Source organism: Spermophilus citellus (genome assembly GCF_964194105.1).
Source record: "Spermophilus citellus genome assembly, chromosome: 12".
NCBI lineage: Eukaryota > Metazoa > Chordata > Mammalia > Rodentia > Sciuridae > Spermophilus > Spermophilus citellus.
In genome coordinates, this window is record NC_138198.1 from 40946611 (window position 1) to 40962317 (window position 15707).

General features: G+C 43.7%; 1 long non-coding RNA gene across 1 annotated transcript; it reads right to left on the bottom strand.

Moving 5' to 3' along the window:
- Nucleotides 1-372: 372 nt before the first annotated feature.
- LOC308631787 lies at nucleotides 373-5346 on the bottom strand. Its single transcript, XR_014018338.1, has 4 exons — nucleotides 5215-5346; nucleotides 3422-3531; nucleotides 721-825; nucleotides 373-446 (listed from the first exon to the last, which is right to left on the bottom strand). It is a non-coding gene; the product is annotated as an uncharacterized lncRNA (long non-coding RNA).
- Nucleotides 5347-15707: the final 10361 nt, after the last annotated feature.

A 15707-nucleotide genomic window follows, 5' to 3' on the forward strand; every position in this document is an offset into this window, starting at 1 on the left:
TAAGCTGTGATGACCATGGATCCTAATGCCACTGACTTATCGTGTGGCCACTCAACTCAATTATGATATTGGTGCAGAAACACCCACAAAAATGTCTATGGCAACTCAGGCGACCAGGACATAGGTCACACACTGTGGTCACTGTGTAAACATCAAAGGGGGAGCACCCTCCGGTCACGGATTTTTTTTTTTTTTTAATTTGCAAAATGTCCCTCCATTTATCTTGGCACTGTGACCACCAATGACCTATGACCTGAGACTTGGCCTCCTCGATTCTGGAAGGGACTACTTCAGCTCTTGAGCTTCCTGTGGGACTAAGAGACGTCACACGTATAAAACAATGCACGGAAAGATCAGAGAACACACAGCTTACCCCAGGATGTGCCCTGAGGTGAAGGGACCACAAAGTCTAGGACCATGACTTTCTTTCCCAAAATGGCTGCTTCCTACAACAACAACAACTATATTTAAAGTGCAAGAAGTAAAATCAAGTAAAGAAAAATTCTCTCATTCCCCAAATAAAAACAGTCTGTTTTTCTGGGATAACATGGTCTTTTCCCTGAATGAAAATGGCTGATAAAATAAAAGCTTAAGATTGTGATGTTAACATTAAATATTTTTGTTTAAAACAATAAGCAGACGAGATGCTTATGTCAATGGCGAGGAAAAATCACCTCCAAGGGCACCTTTTTTTGTTTGTTTGTTTGTTTGTGTTCGTACCTTAGCACAGGAGAGACCACCTGAGCCACCACCAATGACAATGAGATCATAATCATTCGCGGAGCCTTCCTGCAGAAGCTTCTGTAACAGCCCGCTGTGATGTGCCTGTGTTTGAGCAGAAGGAGAAAGAACACCGTGTGACTTCGCGATCCAGAGCTGTGCGCTCACACCCTGCCCACAGACAATCTCAGGGCCAACAGGCCTACGACTGACCCAAGGCAGAACGGCCCATTTCTCTGCGTGTTGGCCAAGTAGAGTCGAAGTGGTTAGAATGTGTGTTGTGACCTATACCAGATAGGCAGCACATGTCAAATGGCCAAGAGGGCTGTGGCCTTGTCCGTATGGCAGACACGGTCAAGTGCAGCGGAATAACCAAGCATCACTTTTCAAGATCCTTGTTTCTCTGTGCTAATGTGTCTGTCTCTCTCTCTCTCTTTTTGTACTGGGGACTGAACCCAGGGGTGCTTAACCATGGAGCCACATCCACATCCCTTTTTATTTTGAGACAGGGCCTTGCTAAGTTTCTGAGGCTGGCCTCTAACTTGCAATCCTCCTGCCTCAGCCTCCTGATCCACTAGGATAACCAGCATGCACCACCGTGCCCAGTCTGTGCCAGTCTTTGTTTTAAAAACAACTGCTACACATTACCAGCAATTTTTTCTTGATTTCTTATACATTTGTCTAAATTTTATAGCTATACTTGTGAACTTCCTATACAAAACAAATCCCTTGCAAATTTTTCTTTCTGTAAGGATCACGACACTGGTTCTGTACCAGAGTCGCTTGCTCCTGTGGCCCGTGTGGTGGCCAGAAGCAGTTCAGAGGAGGTGAGAGTCTGATACGTGACTCAGCAAGCCTTCTTTATGCCAAGTCAATTGCCCAATCCCCCAAGCTCAGCTTTAGAAATGACAAGCTCAAACCAGCCCTTCCTAAGAGGGACAAAGGTGCTTATTTCATAACTTCAGGGATCGGCCAGATGCTATGTGACCAATGAAGGATGTGCGCCCACGATGGCTTGTAAACATCCTAAGAAGAGCTCCACCGGCCTCCTTACTCTTTGAAGTGCTCAGGGAAATCCATCTCAAAGCTCTTTACCTGCACCCTGTGTTCGGTGTCCAATTGGTATCGATTTCATTTACAAAAACTATTGGGGCCAACAGACCTACCACTCATCTAAAGTTGGAACTGACATTTCTCTGCGTGCTGCTCAAGTAGGGTGGAACTAGTTAGGACGTGCTACCCAAGAAGAAGCCTTGTGTTTCTGAAACAGGTCTGCTCTCTGGGTACCCCCAGGCCCAATCTCTGACACCATAATCCGGGTGGGGACTGCTGAGGCCAGCTCCGAACGTGCGTAGGGGCAGTAATGACAGCACTTACCACCTTGCGCACTGGGTGGCAACTTCTAGAACTAATAAAGCATGCTGTTACCTAATGACACAGATCGCCCATTCACATGCAATGCACACAATCATTTCTTTCCCAACCAAAATATAATTCTTTTTTTCTTTAAAGAGAGAGTGAGAGAGGAGAGAGAGAGAGAATTTTTAATATTTATTTTTCTTTAGTTCTCGGCGGACACAACATCTTTGTTGCTATGTGGTGCTGAGGATCGAACCCGGGCCACACGCATGCCAGGCGAGCGCACTACCGCTTGAGCCACATCCCCAGCCCCCCAAAATATAATTCTTAATTAAGATTTCAACTCAGGGGCTGGGGATGTGGCTCAAGCGGTAGTGCGCTCGCCTGGCATGGGGCGCTGAGTTCAATCCTCAGCACCACACAAAAAATAAAAAATAAAGATGTTGTGTCCACCGAAAACTAAAAAAAAATATTAAAAAATTCTCTCTCTCTTTCTCTCTTTAAAAAAAAAAAAGATTTCAAATCAGTATTTAGTCAATCGCTGGTGGCTAACATTTGCATACATGCACAAAAGAGAATGGAATTTTAATTAATAAACTAATTATAAAATAAGGATTGTTTTTTAATTGTGTGTGGGGTGCAAAGGATCCAATGCAGGGCCTGTGCATTCGAGGCAACCACTCTACCCCTGAGCCACATCCCCAGCCCCATAAATATCAATTTTTTTATCGATTACTACCTAACAGAAGGACTCCTGTCCATTTCATGCATTTTAGAAATAAAAATAATCCATATATAACATCTACGACTAATATACATATGTATATTAGTTGTAGATGCACACAGTACCTTTATTTTATTGATTGATTTGTATGTGGTGCTGGGGATGGAACCCTGTGCCTCATGCGAGCGCGGCAAGCTCTCCACCCCTACGGATGAGAAAGTTAACGTCAATGGCCCTGAGCAAATCAGTCATCCCAGGGTCAGCGGCCTTGCCAAGAATTCTAATGATCCTGACAAGACTGTGGGCGCTGACCTCATTTTACAGGGGAACAGTCTTCCTTTTTCTCCCCACGAGGAGGAGCAGACCTGTCCTGGCCCCAGGGGACACACCTATGTGGCCTGGTAACCTCATTCAGAAATGCTCTCCTTCTTGCTCCTGAATTCAGGTTGGTAGAAAAGCTCATCTCCTGTAGTCATCAGGGTTCGCTGATAACCATCCCAAGGGACTTTCCACTTTACAACTTCAAAATGACCAAGTCAAAAGACTTCCGAAAGCCATTTCCTCCTCTTTTAAATGCTTTTGAGAACAGAAGGAGGACTAGAGGCAGGGAGGGCTTACCTGGAACGTCCTGTCGCATCCGCCCAAGTGCACTCTATTCACAAAGATGTTGGGCACGGTCTTCTGATTAGTGATTTCTGTCAGCATTTCTTGAACACGGATCCCATCATCTAGAGAATAAAACGTTCAATAAAGACCCTGTGTCAATGGTGCCAAGTAAATCAGACTGAAGGGTCACAGCACTACAGTGCTCACAGGGACACACCTGGGACAGGTGACACATCTGTCATGTGTTCATGACTTCATGAAATGTCGACTCCAGAGAAAACCTTGGGAACCTAAAGATCAATCTATCGATCCCTCTAAAAATAGAGGCTGAGGCTGGGGCTCAGGGGTACAGCACTTGTCCAGCACATGTGAAGCACTGGGTTGGATCCTAAGCACAGCATAAAATATAAATAAATAAAATAAAGGTATTGTATCTACCTACTACTAAAAAAATAAAATAGAGCCTTCTGCCAGGCACAGTGGCACATGCCTATAATGCCAGTGGCTCGGGAGGCCAAGGCAGGAGGATCGCAAGTTGGAGGCCAGCCTCAGCAACGGCGAGGCCCTGAGCAACTCAGGGACACTCTGTCTCTAAGTAAAATATAAAAAAGGGCTGGGGACGGGGCTCAGGGGTTGAGTGTCCCTGAGTTCAATCCCTGGTACAAAAAAAAAAAAAAAAAAGCCTTCTAAATTAGCTTTTTAAAAAATCTTCTTAAAAATAACTTTATATATTTTTATATGGTGCTGAGGATTGAACTGGGTCAGATTTTGTTTTGTTGCTTAGCCTCACACATGCTAGGCAAGTGCTATGCCACTGGGCCACAACTCCAGACCCTGAATTAGCTTTTGATTTATAATTCGACAATTATAAGAACCCTCTCTATTGTTCCAACTCAGAAAAAATTTCCTATAATTACATTTGGAAATCTGTACGAGCATAGACTAAAATAGACTCTCCATTGCTGAAAATACAAGTAGGCCAAGACTATCTAAGATTGCCGCATGTGGTGTACTCTGCAGAGTACACCACATTCAAAAGTATGTTGGGTGGGGTGGTGCACATCTGTCATCCCAGCAGCTCAGGAGGCTGAGGCAGGAGGATCGCAGGTTGGAGGCCAGCCTCAGCAACTTAGCAAGGCCCTCAGCAACTCAGGGAGACCCTGTCTCTAAATAAAATATAAAAAGAGCTGGGGACAGGGCTCAGTGGTTAAGCACCCATGGGTTTAATCCCCAGTACCAAAAAAAAAAAAAACTCAAAAGATTCAAGACTATTTCACTTCCCACAGTGACATGGAGGAAATAGCCAGTTTCATGAAGACAGGGATCAGGTATTTTCTGATCATGACTGTCCCCAACCCTGCAAAGCACCCCATGAGCAAAGTGTTCAAAGAATCAAACGCACAGATGCCAAGGAGTCTAAAGTATAAAACTAAAATCTCCATGTGCTCCCCTCTGTGGGTGACACAACCAGGAAGAGGAAGTCTATTTCTTTCATTCATTACAGCTTCAGCTATTTTGCTCGCGAGTTGGCAGATCCATTTGAAATACCTCAAATATTCCAAGTAAGCAGCTTACATATTTTCCTCCCACTCCCTTCCCTCAAATATGAAAAACATATAATAAGAAAATCTACACCAAATGATTTGTCACATAAGGACTCATTTTCTGCTTGGTTGAACATACACAAAAATGGCTCATCTCACCCAAAGAGACAAGAGCAAATCGAACTGAACCAAGCCCAGGGGAAGAAGTCAATCTTGCTGGCGTTCGCTGCAGACAACATGGTGCACTAACTCTCTACTTACCAACTTGATCAAGTTCCAAGATGTTACAGTCGACTCCCAGAGAAGAAAAGAGTTCTTTCACCTGTAACAAAGATCCGCCTGTTTCAACAAGTTAGGAAATATGGCAGAAGAATAAGAGATGTCCACAACAACGTTCTTTGGGAATAGGAGTTGGGCCTGTTGTTTTTTAATTTATTTTTCTAGTTGTAGATAGACAGGGTGCCTGTATTTTATTTGCTTGTTTTTGTATGTGGTGCTGAGACTTGAACCCCGGGCTCTGCTGTACTGCTCTGCCACTGAGCCCCAGCCCCATGACCCGTTTTAAACCCTTTCTACTACACAAGTTCCCGGAATAACCTCAACCTTCCCCATGCCCTCTTTTGACATATCTGTCTCCTTATGACTCCTGTTTTAGTCAGCTTTTCGCTGCTGTGACTCCAGGACCCACCAGTACCACTGCAGAGGGGGACAGTGGACGTGGGTCTCAGGGTGTCCCAGGTCCCAGTCCACAGACGGCGGCCCCACTCCTGGGCCGAGGGGAGGCAGGACATCATGGAGGAAGAGTGTGGGGAGAGAGCAGCTCCCATGGGGACCAGGGAGCAGGGACTCCACTCTCCAGGGACAAATGGAGACCCCAAGCCACAGCCCCAGGGCCACCTCCTCCCCACACCCCACCTCCCTCCAGGGGCCACCAGGGAACCCCCAGGGAGCCATTCAGTGCTGCGGTTCAGGCCTCACACCCCTCACTCCTCCTCTGGACCTTCCTGCATCGCCTCCCACGGGGACTCTGGGGACACCTCACAGCCCCATTATAACAACTCCCAAATCTGCAACTAGTGCTCAAATCTCTCTTCTGACACCAGGATGCCCCAAAGGTACCATCTTCCAAAAGCAACTCGCCTTCTTCCCAACCTACCCAGGACGGGTCATTTGCTGTTGTAAGTCACTGAGACACAAAGATGGACACGACACGGTGGCGGCCCTCTAGTAGGGGAACAGGCATGGTCCATCATTGGTGTAAATAAGAAACCCCAGAGACCGCTGCTGCTTCAGGGGACAGAAAAACAACAGCATGGGTGTCCCCTGGACACCCAGGATCAGGACCTGGAGCCAAAGTGGCACTGCAACGACTTTGCAAAGGAATCACTGGGCAACATCATCCAGCCCCAAACTCGCTCCCAGCCACCGTATTACAGTAATTACTAAGTCTGAATTCTCCATCTTGAACTGCTTCATCTTCTTAGTTGCCTACAGTCGATATCTTAGCATGAGACATCAATATTTACTAATAGAATTTCTCAGTAATATCCCAAAAGTTCTTCCTGCACCAGCTTTGTCAAACCCTCTGGTTTTCAAAATGGCAGTCAAAGTGACCTCTTCAAACCCACTTTGTGCCACATTCCTTAAAACCCTTTAGTGCAGCCAAGCGTGCTGGCTCATGCCTATAATCCCTGCTCGGGAGGCTGAGGCAGGAGGATTGCAAGTTGGAGGCCAGCCTCAGCCACTTAGCAAGGCCCTAAGCATCTCAGGGAGACCCTGTCTCTAAATAAAATGCAGAATAGGGCTGGGGATGGGGCTCTGGGATTAAGTGCCCCTGGGTTCAACCATCAGTAACAACAACAACAACAACAACAAAACCCATCAAAACCCTTCAGCACTCTCAGCACTTTACACAAAACCCAGAGGTCCCACTTCCACTCAGAAGGTCCACTCCACGGCCAAGCGTGTGAGAAGACACAGAGGCCCAACCTGCCAATTCAAAGGTGTTTCCTCCATTCTGCTCTTGACACATGCACTGTATTTTGGCTGACAGCCACGGTGTCCCCGCCCCACACTGGCTGTTCAGGGGCTCCCACCACCTGGGAGCACACTGCCTAGTGGCCACCTCATGGGCCGCCCAGCTAAGCCGCCATCCTGACAGCTTGGCCTCTGCACATGCTTCCTGGCTGCTGGTAAAAAACATGTAGCTTCAGAGGCCCTGCACACATTGGGGTCAGCCTGGTGGGATGACAGCGCCCCTCTGAGGCTGCTTCAGATGGCCTCACTCTGGAGCCTGTCCCCTACACATGACCAAGCAAAAAAACCACAGGCAGGACACTGTGTACATGCCCAACCTGGTCCTTTCTGTCCATACACACAGCCCTCCTCCCACCCCCCATGAGCTCAGTCTGTACTGCTTCCCCTAAGTCCCAACAAACCCTTCCAGGGGGTATTATTTGCTGATTCATGATGTCTACCTGGAGCAGAGTAGGCTGAGCTAGGTCCAGGAAGAGCTGTTAACACTAAAGGCTGCTGGCACTCAAAGTGGCCAGAAGCGGGAACTGGTGACAGAGGGTGACTATGAGAAGGCGAGCTTCTGGGAGCTGCAGGTAAGGCGGCCGGGTGAGCTGCTAGCTCCGGCCGCAGGAGGAGCTGTTAGTTGGAGCTGCTACAAGAGAACGGGGAGAGCTGTTACTGCGCCCGGTAAGGGAGCTGTATTTGCCTGCTGGCGATTTCCATCTGAACTGAACCCAGAGCCCTTGGCCTACTGGGAACACATGTGCAACAGCGAGAATCATTTTCACAGGCTCCGGAAACTTCCTAAGTGCCTTCAGCAAATGAAGAAACATTTATGCAAGGAAATCAATGAGCTCTCAGTCACAGCAGGGAGAGTCCAGCCCCTGAGCTGTACATCCTCCTCCTCCCTCCCTCCCCTGCCCGAGGTCAGCCTGATGGGAACCCCAGTTGAAGTGTGGCCTAGAAAATAAGCTCCCAATATCTCTCAGAATAGCAGGCACCAGCACCTCTCACCACCCCCCACCTCTCATTCTGAGTCACTGAGGCTCAGTGCTCCATCGGCCCCTCTGAGATCAAAAGCCACATACCCCAGCTGTGGCACAAGGGAAATACTGGGACCATGATCCCCACCATCACAGTTTACCTGTAAGGTAAAGTCCCAAGCTGGGAAAGGCAAGCCAAAAAGAAATCCCCTTATAGAGTCCTACTCATCAGGTCCCTGTCCCCACTCCCAGCATCCTTTTGGGGTAGTGGTGGGGCAGATACCAGGGACTGAACTCAGGAACACTCAACCACTGAGCCCCATCCCCAGCCCTATTTGGTATTTCATTTAGAGACAGGGTCTCACTGAGTTGCTTAGGGCCTTGCTTGTTGCTGAGCCTGGCTTTGAACTCTCGATCCTCCTGCCTCAGCCTCCTGAGCCACTAGGATGACAGGTATGTGCCACTGTGTCCAGATGCTCCTCCTAGTTCTTAAACAAGACCTCAGAGTTTTGGCCCAATTGAGATGCAGACCATGAGAGCAAAGAACTCCAGAGCTCTTCCCACAAGTAGCATCACACATGATAGCATAATATTGATAATTTTCCTTTAAGATCAGAAAGGAAGCCTGCTTTTGTCACTATTTCAACACAGCGTTGAAAGTCCTAACCACAGCAATAAGGCAAGAAAAAGGAATTGGACAAATTCTTGTCCAAATTGGAAAAGAAGTAAAATTACCTGTGTTCACAAGCAGCATAATCTTATATGTACAAAACTTGAAGATTTCAAAGACACATACACATTGACATTGTTAGGATGTATAAAATCAGCAAAGTTGCAGGGCACAAAGTCACGACGACTAGTTATTTTCCACATACTAATGATGGATGAGTCAACCAGGAAATTAAGAATTCCATTAACAATGGCATGAAAAGAATTAAACTGCTTAGGAATACACTTAACCGAGGAAGGTAAAGACTTATACACTAAAAACTACAAATTACTGCTGAAAGAAATAAAAGATACCAATAAATTGGAAGACATCTTGTGTTTCAAGGATTAGAAGACTTTTAAGTTGTTGTCAATAATACACCAAGCAAGCTACAGACTCCATGCAATCCCTATCAAAAATCTCAATGATGTTTCTTTTTTCAAAAATTGAAATCTTTCCTAAAATTCAGATGGAACTTCAGGGAGTCCTATATAGCACACACACCACCCACACCCCCCCCCCCCCGCAAAAAAAAAATGAAATCTTGAAAGCTGGACATCTCTTGCTTCTTGATTTCAAAACTTACCACAAACCTACAGTAATCAAACATAAGGAGACTGGCCTGAACATAGACCCACAGAGCAAGAGAAGGGAACGGAGAGTTCTGGAAGAGTCTTGATTTTTGACAAGACCATCCAAAAGAGAAAGTACGGTCTCCAACAAATGGTACCAAGGAAATGGCTATCCACAAGCAAAAGAATGGAACTGAACCCTGACCTAAAGCCAAGTACAGAAACTAACTCAAAATGGATCAGAGACCTAAATGTAGGAGCTAAAACCCAGAAAAGTCTTAGAAGAAGTCAGCAGCTGGTCAAAGTGGCACAGGCCTGTAATCCCAGTGGCTGAGCAGGCTGAGGCAGGAAGACAGTGAGTTCAAAGCCAGCCTCAGCAACTTAGCAAGCCCCTGTCTCAAAATAAAGAATAAAAAGGGCTGAGGTTGTGGCTCAGTGGCACAGCACTTGCCTAGCACGTGTGAGGCCTTGGGTTTGATTCTCAGCATCACATATAAATAAAAAAAAATAAAGGTCCACTGACAATCAAAAAAAATTAAAAGGGAAATTTTTTTTTAAAGGGGGCTGGGGATGTGGCTCAGTGGTTAAGCACCCCTAGGTTCAGTCCCTGGACAAAAAATAAGTAAATAAATAATAAAAAATTTAAAAAAGACACAGGGCAAAGATATTGGATTTGGATATAACATCAAAGGCACAAGGAACAGAAGAGAAAACAGACAAATTTGATCTCACAAAACACAAAAGGTTTGGTGCAGCAAAGGACACTATCAACTAAGTAAAAAAATCAGCCAAGCAACTTCACGGATCGTTTACAATGACATACTTAAAGGATCACAACCTACACGATACAGAGAACTTCTAAAGCTTAGTAACAAAAAACCTTAAACACAACTTAAAACAGAGCACTTGAACAAAGCATTTGAATAGATATTTCTCCAAAGAAAATACACCAATGGGAAATAAGCACATACTATTCAACCTCACTGATCTTTATGGAAATGCAAATCAGACCATGATGACAGCCACCTCATCTATCATGATAACTATTGCTTTAAGAAAACCACACACACACACCAACTAACAAGTGTTAAAGAAGATGTGGCAAAATTGGAACCCGGTGCACTGTTGGTAGGAATGTAAAACAGTGTTCTACAGAACACTGAAAACACGAAGACCTTATAAGTCAGCAATTCCATTTCTAGCAAGGTACCTAAAAGACCTAAAAGTGGTGACTCAACAACTATATGCTTATGTTCACTGTCAGATTATTGACGACAGTTAAGGTAGAGGCTGCTCAGATTGTTTGCTAATGCTTGAATGCTTGAATGAACCAACAAAATGTGCTCTATTTTTTACAATAGAATACTATTCAGTTTTAAAAAGGGAAAGAAAATTCTTTTTTTAAATTTTTTTATCTGTTCTTTCTATATATAAATACAGACATGGAGCATAACTTATCCGAATTAGGATCCCATTTTTGTGGTTTCATGTAATGTGGAGTTTCACTGGTCCTGTCTTCTGACAGATGCTACAACATGGATGAATCTGGAAGATATTACGCTAAGGGAAATAAGCCAGACACAAGACACAAACGCTGTATGATTTCACTAGGATGAGGTAATAAGTAGTCAAATTCATGCACAGGAAGTAGAAGGGCAGTTGCCAATGGCTGGGGAAGAGGAAAGGGGAGTTAACATTCAATGGGTATAGAATTTCAGTTGAAAAAAATGAAAAATTTCTGGATATGGAGGGTGGTGATTGTTGTGCAACACTGTGAATATTGTCCCAGGGATTGTACCCATGGGTGCTTAAATCTTATTTAGACACAGGGTCTTGCTGAGTTACTTGTGGCCTCGATAAGGTTCTGAGCCTGGCCTCCAACTTGCCATCCTCCTGCCTCAGCCTCCAAAGCTGCTGGGATTACTGGTGTGTGCCACTGCACCCAGCAGTCAAATGTCACGGAATTATACTCCTAAAAATGGTTACAACTATAAATTTTATGTGGCATGTGTTTTACCACAATGTGTTTTAAAAGCTAACCAAGAGAAGAAAAAAATTTTAAAGTGTATGAATTCGAGAGTGAAGAAACATGGATCAACACTAATGTAGGAATGATGTTTCAAAAATCAGAGAATTTTCAGCCAGGTGCAGTGGCACATTCCTGAAATCTCAGTTATTGGGGAGGCTGTGGCAGGAGGATCTCAAGTTCAAAGCCAGCCTCAGCAACTTAGTGAGGTCCTAAACAACTCAGCAAGACCTTGTTTCAAAATAAAACATAAAAAGGGTTGGGGATGTGGCTCAGTGGGAAAAGCACCCCTGGGTTCAATCCCTGGTGCCAAAAACAAAAACAAAATAAAGACCCAAAAAAAGAACAAACTATAAAGGGAAAAAAAAATGATAGGTTCAGCTACATTCAACTTGCAAACTTCACTGGACCACAATATCCCATAGAAAGAAAAATAAAAAGTCATATATGTATGTATATATACACATATACATACCCAAAGGGTTAGTATGCAAAACATATAATGAAGGTCTACATATCTGCAAAACAAAACAACTCAGTAGAAAAATAAGCAAAAGACCCAATCCGTTTCCTAGAAGAAGAAATTCAAATGCACCATAAACATGTGAATTTCATCAAGGAAATGTAAAATTCAAGCCACTTCATTACTGCAGGAATAGCAAAAATTTTAAATATCAGCAGTTAGCAAAGTTTCAGACTGAAAGAAACTATTATATACTACCAGGAGGGCAAACCGGTATAACCACTGGAGGAGCAATTGTGCATCACCTTAGGAATGTGTGTGACTTCATGCATCCTCTACGGCCCACCAATTCAGCTTCAAGATACCCTAGAATTAAGTCTTATATGTGTGCATGGGAGGTATGTCCAAGAATAGGCATACATATTGTTTTTAAGAACAAAATACCAGAAACAGCATAATCTAATCCTATGGTCTGATTCACCCTATGGAATAGCACAGTAAGAAAAATTAATGAGCCACAAGGACAGGTAGTAACATGTATGAATCTTGAAAACACACATTGAAGGAAAAAGCTGCAAAAGAATCCATGCGTGATTCTGCTTAAAGTCCCCAAACAGGGCAAAAGAAACAAAATATTGTTTAATGACATATATATGCAGAGGAAACGGAAAAGAAGAGTAGTAGTAGGTGGTTAACCTTGGGGTGGGGCGGCTTCCAGGCCACTCAAATCATTTTATTACTCTTTAAAATTGATATGCATGAATAGAGGGTCTAAGAAACTATAGATATACCTCAATGTAACCTCGAATTTGAATAATAGCTTATCATTTCATGAGCCTGACCCAAGAGTTGAGGGCTTTGCATATTATCTTCCAACTTTCATTATTTCATCTCTCTGCTAATGTGAAATAGTTCTCCATGTGTTTTGAAAGTTAACAAATATGTGAATTCCTGTCTGCCTTTCTCTGTAGCCTATTCAGCAACATGCATTTTTACATGCACATATAGAATCCTACCTCCTATCCCACGTCCATTCTTGTGAGGTGGCTGACTTGGCAGATACAAATTGTGAGAAGAGATCACTCCTCCTAAACGCTGTCGGAACTGAAAATTCAACCTCCAGGTGAGCTTCCCACTTGAACAACATGATACATAAATACATGTTCAGTAAAATAAATATTTTTGGATCTGTGGATGATAAATATTTCATGATGAATTTCGATTGGCATATATATTTCTACTCTTTAATGTCTGTGTTTGTGTGTGTGTTTTTCTTTTGTGTATATATATATATATATATATATATATACATATATATATATATATATATACACACACACACACACACATACACACACTCTCCAGATTTTTCAAAATATGAAATGTATGTGTCATATTATATGCTCCCTAAATTCATTCATGTTCATATATGTGGATTTATAATCACCTTTTCACAAGATTATTCTCAGAAATAGTCATCCACCTGAAATACATATTTGTTTCCTAGTGCTAAAATCCTAATATTTCTACAGTAACTGACCCAGTTCAACATGAATGCAAGTAGATTCCTATGGGACATGATGTGTAATTTGACGTTCATTTTTATTCAACACTGGTACATTACTATTTCTTCAGGTGATGCACATGATAGGATATGTATTTCATCCTCAAGTTCACAAATTTCTAGGCATTTATTTCCCTTTCAATCACTTCCTGCTTCAGAACACATGTATTCCTCCAGGTTTCTTGACTGGTCTTTTCATGAGACTTCTTTCCAAACACATTCTTTTCCATTTCCGTAATCCCTTGTGAAGCAAAACTCACACCCCCTTCATGGTAAACCATAACCCTAATATCACCATTAGATGTATAACTGGTTGGAATGAATGGTTGTGTATCAATATTAGATTTCCTATATATTTTCAGATATCAATTCAATCCATTATTTAAATTGGAACCTGTTATAATATTTATTCCCAGTATGGTCTATTCATGCATTATCTCTATATTCATAGACCCAGGGTACACCTATTTGTACCCCCAAAGGCTAATTTATATGTCTTCAACATATTACTCCCAGAAATGGTGGAAGAAACACTCATGTCACCTGATCTACATATACATTTTATCACAGTGATATTCTGGACACAAAATGCAAAGGTCACACTTATGATTGCACCAAAGCCTCATTGGAAAGTGAGCATGGATTACTAAAAACATCCTTGTCCAGGTTGCCTAATGCTCTCCAATGTCAATGCTATTGGTGACTACACATTTGTTTCTTCCTAAGATGATATATTCAACCTCAACCCTGTTGAAAATGTCTAATCCACTCACTCACTTTATACTTTGCCTGATTTCCTAATGTCTCTATTGATATCTGCTTTCCTACATATGTTCCCCAGTTCATCATTGTGACTGACTCTTCACATGTGCTGACGTTTACATTCACTCTCTAACCGACACCCTATTGCTAAAGAACTTTTGGTCCAAATTGTATACTCACTCTTCTTCCAAAACTTACCAACTATCTTTCTAATCCTACCTACTATCCCTTTTTGACTGGATGTTCTCTTCTACATTCAATCATCCAAGGTACAAGGTCCTATGCCATTGTATATCGATTTATCTGAGACATCTGTGCAGAAAGTCATTCAAAGCTAAGTATCCCAATCAAGGGCCCAATGCCCTTCTGGCCTTCAAATCTTACTTGGATTTCTGTTTTCATACATATATTTCACCTATATATTATTATAAATATCGCAGGTTCCCAATACCATTCTTCATCCAGCAGAGTGATTCCTCACCCAAGTCAAACAGGTTCTTCACCCTAACCATACACTCTTCCCTCAATCTAACTTTACAGAAGAGCAGGGACAGAGTGGGTCTTACAATACAGGAATGTGGGGGATCTTCCACCTGCTGAGAACCTCAAAGGTCCATGCAGAAATGATCCCTGGAGAAGATGTAGGCAGCTATGAAGGACCTGAGAGAGCAGAAGTCATCTTCCATGGCAAACAACCTGGTCAGGATGAAGGGATGTGTCTGAATGAGCCTCTCTCTTCTTAATGTAGACAAGATGGACCAAAGCAGGCCTGTGTGGAGAGCTGTTCCTTGGTGCGAATGGTTGATTTTCCATTCTAAGTTGTGAAAGTGTCACAGGAAGGAGGGGCAGCCTCCATCTCATGGGAGCCTTGGAAGCAACTGTTAGGACACAGCGGTTGCCAAGGCAGTGACCTCATTCAGTTCCTGAAGGAAGTGACCTCACCTCACTTCCTTGGTGATGGAACTCTCTGAACTTGGGATCCAGCAAGCCAGGCACCCAGAGCCAGTCCCAGTCCCAGTCCCAGTGGGCTCACTTGTTTGGATTTACCAAGGACAGAGTCAGTCTTTCTTGGTACCCACTGAGGTGAGGATTGCCAAATGCCAGGAAAGCTCTGCAGAGGGGCCTTTCCTGAGAAAGCAGGTAGTGGCTCACCGCTGGCTCCTGACAACTTCACAGAGTTGGCCAAGGAGGCCAGATGTGAGACAGGACAGGCCCTTTCGGGGGAACATAGTATGGCCCACCAGTCAGACGACACTCCGGGTAGTCACAGACCATCTTGGAAGGAGGTGCCTTTGTGGGTGTGGGTGTGAGTTTGTGGTTTTGTCTCATGTTCTGAGAATAGGTAGGAAAGGCGGTTTGTTTGGTTTGGAGTGGACTGTTTCTAGTAAGGCTTTTGACAAGGCGAGTGTTTCTATGTTTGTGTATCCCACTGTGTCCCTGGTTGTAGACATTAGAAAAGAGAATGCATCAATGGATGTGTCCTGTCTAGTAGAAAGCTTCCCAGCATTCATCCTGCCCAATTGATGAATGGACTGCGGCTTGCCTTATGGATGGGCAACACCTACTATCTTCCTAAGTTCCTGTTTTCTTCCTGAATTCTGGCCACTCTCCAGAATAGGCTCATGGTTTTGTGTCCAAGATATGTACCACCTCCAAGCT